Below are 4915 nucleotides of genomic sequence, written 5' to 3'. Positions count from 1 at the left end.
CCTCACTTCTGTCAGCCCGCCCCAGGGCAGCTGTGGCTACAATGTAGCTTACCGCCATCAGTGTGTGAATGTGTGGATGAATGGGTGAATGATTGTAGTGTAAAGCGCTTTGGGGTCCTTGGACTAGATAAAGCGCTATATAAGTGCAAGCCATTACCATTACCATTAAATTCTGGAAACATCCTTTGCGTCTTCTCTAATTCCTGGTGCTGCTTCTTCATCCTGTTCAGCTTTGCCTCCGGCCACTTCACCAGCATGTTGAGCCATCGGCTGTGCCAGGGGCTCAAACATGCAGGGGGTGGTGCCCAAAACTAATTCTCTGCCATCTGATGATCACTGACCTTCTTCTGACTGCTACTATCTGTGTTGTCTGTTTACATGTAGGCTTTCATCTTTGTTGTCACTTCAGGTTAATGCTCATGCTCTAAAGAACAGTCTGAGATGGCCTTTTCACTGATATTTGTGACTGTATATATCAAGAACTGCTCATCGCAAAAGCACTTTTAAAAAACTAATTGTTATTGATGCTATCTTTCAAATAATGCATTTGTTTTTATTGCAAAAAATATTTCTGAGGCACTCAAAGTAAATAAAGTGCTTAGTCTTACCAGTGCTGGACTACCAGTGTATGTAATTCATTTCACTTCACTGAGTATTGTTGTTTCTTAATCTTGGCATGACAGTATTTTGTATCTGTATCCAGGCAGTTTCAGAAGCTTTTCATCTCTTTATTTCCATTCTTCTCTTCTCCTGCTGTCTTTTTTTCAGGTAGAGTTGTGTCAGACTGGTCTGCTGAGCCTCATCTGCTGGTGGCGCTTGTCTTTTAGGCCTCAGCTGTCTCACCTGTTTACCAAATCCCCCCCCAAAAAAGAAAAAAAGACATTTCAAGACATTTCACTTACCATTCAGGGACATCTAAATTGAAAAAAAAACTGGTGAGTGTGGAGTTCCAAGCTTTTAACTTCATGGCATACTCTATTATGTAAAGTAGAGTCACATGTAGATTAAACTCACTCCCCTACCAATGGAGAGTCATTAGGGTCTTTGTGTGCCTGGCTCACAAGAGAGATGCTTAGGTCACATGCATATAGGTGTAGCAGTATGGCCTGGGGACCATGAATGCACCACATAAGTGCCTGTCTCCCATTGGCTCTGGAGCCTGCTGACATCATATAAAGGCGCCTCACTGACCCATCTGACATCACATTGTTTGCCTTCTGGTCTAAATTCTGCGTTGGTCGGTGCTGTACATTGGCTGCGCACAAATGCGCTCGTGAATGCTGCACGGACACTCTCTCTCCTGGTAGGAATTTTCTCCCATTTTCTGTGCGTTAGTTAGCTTAGCTTTAGCTTAACCTCCATTGTTTTATTAAGGTTGCCTGTAGCAGTTTGCCTGGTCTCCCCAGTTATAGGAGCTACATTTCTTGGGCTCAAGTGGTAAGTTTAATGTCCATTTTTCTTGTTTTTAAATTGAACTTTTTAACATTATTTATTCTTGTTCAGATGCTGCTGTTTGCCCTTTGTGGGCTTCTTGCCCGTCGTCCCACATCGGATTTGTTTGTGACGCCCAGCTTCAGCTGACGCTTGCACTGGTGCTGCTCTGCGTGCGTCCCATCTGCTCTGCGTGCGTCCTGTTTTCTTCTGTGGCCCTGTTGGTTCATCTCGGCTTCAGGACGGAACATTGAATGCACTAAACTTACTGCTGCTGGGCCACCTGTTGCAGTCTGGACCTAATTGTTTTTAACCTGGGTATATGTGTGTGCAAATTGAACGTGTTCTAATTTATTTTGTTTGTGACAGGGCCGTAGCCAGCTCTTGGTGTTGGTGGTGGATTCTTCAGGTGGTGGTCCTTCTTCTGGTTTGTGATGCACTATTTTTCTTATTTGATGCTGTGTTGTTTGTTTAGTTTGCTGTGTTTTGTTTAGGCCATTACTCTGTTCTCCCTGCAATCCCAGAGTTGAGCTGTCGAACTGTCTAGCGTGTGTGAATGATTGTGGTTTTTAACATAATTTATACTTTTAATCAGAAACAGATTTAACAATAAAATATTCTTAAACTGCAGGAAATTGTCTCTGGCCTTGTCTGTAATGAGTCTGCGTGCCTTAAAGGTAATTTTAAAGTGGGGCTGTTGCAATAAATTTTAAACATTTTCTGCGACACACGTGCTGCCACATAGGTATTAATTAGAGTGGAAATGACTAAGTATCAGGTTTATTGCTCTATTGTACGTGTTAGGCCCCGTTTGCATGTGAACAATCTCCTAGAAATATTAAAGATATTCCAATGTTGACTGGGGAAAGTTACATGTTTACACAATAATGCTGTCCTCCTTGAATTTATTGTAGTTTCCATGCCAGGTCACTAGCTGGCACAGTGATTTTTATATTTTAATGACTCATGCATGCACACAGACACTTTAGTCTTTCAAACACAAAAGTATATCAAAAAGAAAAAAAAAATCAAATAACTGCAAATTTGCTTCCAACATAGTAGGTACACGTACATTTGTTTCGACTGATACTGAGATTGGGTGGCTGCTCTGCTATCTGCCATTGTTACTGTTGTTCATGTGCTCATACAAATGCAGAAAAAATGTTGATTGCAGCTGTTCATTGTGTGTATGTGTGATTTCACATCGATGCCAGATGCATCCAAAAACTTCCACTCTGAGACCTGGTTTCAAAAAGTTTCAATGTCAAAGAATCCGATCGCTGTTGTCATGTAAATGTACGGCCAAGATGCAACAGAAATGCTCCGGTTTCACTTAAGAATAGCATTGTGTTTAAAGGGCCTTAGAAAGCTGAACTCTCAGATCTCTTCCTGCTTAAAGTTTCAAACAAGTTTCTCTTGTTTGATGTAAATGTTTTCGTTTACCCCCTCTCTCAAACCATTGTGTTCTGTCAAAATTATGAACATTTTGGTTCTCAAAACGGTTTCCCTTATCCTTGAGGTGTAGATGCACAACTAAGACTTGTCCTGAAGACCCGGCTTGTTGAGCCATAACAAAAACCAGGGAGACACAGACTTTAACAATACTTACGCACTTTATTAAGCACCACACATAAAAGAACTATAACAGCTAAGCAGGCGGCACCTGTGGCCGATAGCATTGTCCAAAAGGGGAGTGGTCTGAACAGGAGAATCCTGTAAAAGAAAAACAAAATTAAACCCAAAATTGGGGTGGGCAGACAAATCAGGCAAAATCCAGCCTGAATAACAGAGCCGGGCGGAGAAGTTAGCTCAGCTCCAAGCGAGCTCCAACCCCACTAGCCTGTCCCCTCACCAATAGGAGCACATATAACAAGGAAACGCAGGGTCCAAGCAGATCCAGGATGACACCACTTCTCACATATCTTCACAAACAATTAATATATTAAAAAAAAAAAAAGAAATCCCTCCATGTAAAGTGGAGGGGGCGTCACAAGCTGGCTCTCCTTTGTTGAGCCTTGCTTCTGTGGAAAGGCTGTGTAGTATCTCCAAGATAGACATTCCTTATGCTTAAACATTACCATGAAACTATTCTCAGAACTATCTAGTGTTCTTATGTGTTTCCTAGTGATGTCTGCTTTTCTTTTTTGTAGTTCCCTCTCTAGTATGAAATGATTGGGTCCACCTCCTTATTGTTCTCTTTCGCCCCTTTTCCACCAGCGCTAAAGGTCCCTGCTCCACTCTACTCAGCTTCCTTTTTGCGTGTTTCCACCAGCATTTTTTTGAGGCCGGTCCCTGCTTTTTTGGTCCCTGCTTTTTTGTTCCCTGCTTTTATGGTCCCTGTTTCGGAGTAGGGCCAGCCGGGCCGGCCCTGCTTTCGTGGGTGATGCAATCTTAGCTCCTATTCACTCATTGGTCGTGGGTGTGGCCAGATGCAAGCATAAAGAGCAAAGGTAGGAATATGAACAACAGCGTTTGCTTACCCTGCAACGTTTATGCCGTCTGTCCCCCAGCTGAAGGCACTGTGAAGACTGAAATCTCCAGCGGATAACAGCTGTCCTACTCTGTGCAATCCCCCACCCCCCCGCGTCCATGGCCCCGTCCCCCACAACACAAGGAGGTGTTCCTCTACTACCAACCAAACTGGCCGGTGGAAACGCAATGCATTTTTTATAGAGCCGGATCGAATAGAGTGGAGCTTCTGTAGTAGAGCCAGTGGAAAAAGGGGCATTTGCATCCGCATTGCCTCCCTATTGGGCTCACCTAAACAGAAAGGACTTACCTACCTGCCCACTCTCCCCTTCTCTCCTCTTCTCTTTCCTTGGATTTCTGGACTGACACCCCTCTCCCACAGAACTCTGTAAAAACATAAAACAAGTAACCTCTACTCCTGGATCAATAGCAGCTCAACTTTAAAGAATCGGTTTATTAATTTCTTCATGTTCCTTCAGCGCCATATCTTATCAATGCTTGTTTTTATTGGTTTTGGTTTCTTTTGTAAATAATAATATTAAAACTTACGACAACTTTTTTTTCAGCTTCTCCTGTCAGCTTATTTAAGTTCTGCCAAGATAGAGGTTGGTGATAAGGGAGACTATGTGGTTTATCAAAATCACTCCAGAGTAAATTCTTTTAGGCTGACAGCTGTTAACATCTTATAAATGTTACAAAAAACACAAGGTCCTAAACTCAGATATTAAAACAACTGTTATTCAGTAGCACTTAGAAGTGACTTTATTTGGTTAACTATTATTGATTTAATTTTTTTTATACACAATATGTCATCCATACCATAGGCGCCAGAACCACTGGGGCCAGGGGGCCATTGGCCCCCCCACTTTCCGGCCCTGCCAGTGCGCTGCGTGTTCCCACCAGACGGCTGCACAGACTGCACGCGACTCTCACAGACTGTGACCAACGTGTCTCTGTGTTTATATAGAGACGGAAGCACAAATAAAACCTACAGCATTGAGATCTGGACCAAATT

The 4915-nt window shown here is 42.9% G+C and overlaps 1 long non-coding RNA gene across 1 annotated transcript; it reads left to right on the top strand.

Moving 5' to 3' along the window:
• Nucleotides 1-1064: 1064 nt before the first annotated feature.
• Nucleotides 1065-2137, top strand: LOC112449887. The gene is made up of 3 exons (XR_003038439.2): nt 1065-1303; nt 1375-1437; nt 1504-2137. It is a non-coding gene; the product is annotated as an uncharacterized LOC112449887 (long non-coding RNA).
• The last annotated feature ends 2778 nt before the right edge of the window (nt 2138-4915 follow it).

This window comes from Kryptolebias marmoratus, linkage group LG17, assembly GCF_001649575.2.
Source record: "Kryptolebias marmoratus isolate JLee-2015 linkage group LG17, ASM164957v2, whole genome shotgun sequence".
NCBI classification, from domain to species: domain Eukaryota; kingdom Metazoa; phylum Chordata; class Actinopteri; order Cyprinodontiformes; family Rivulidae; genus Kryptolebias; species Kryptolebias marmoratus.
This window is presented reverse-complemented; position numbering and strand designations above follow the sequence as displayed.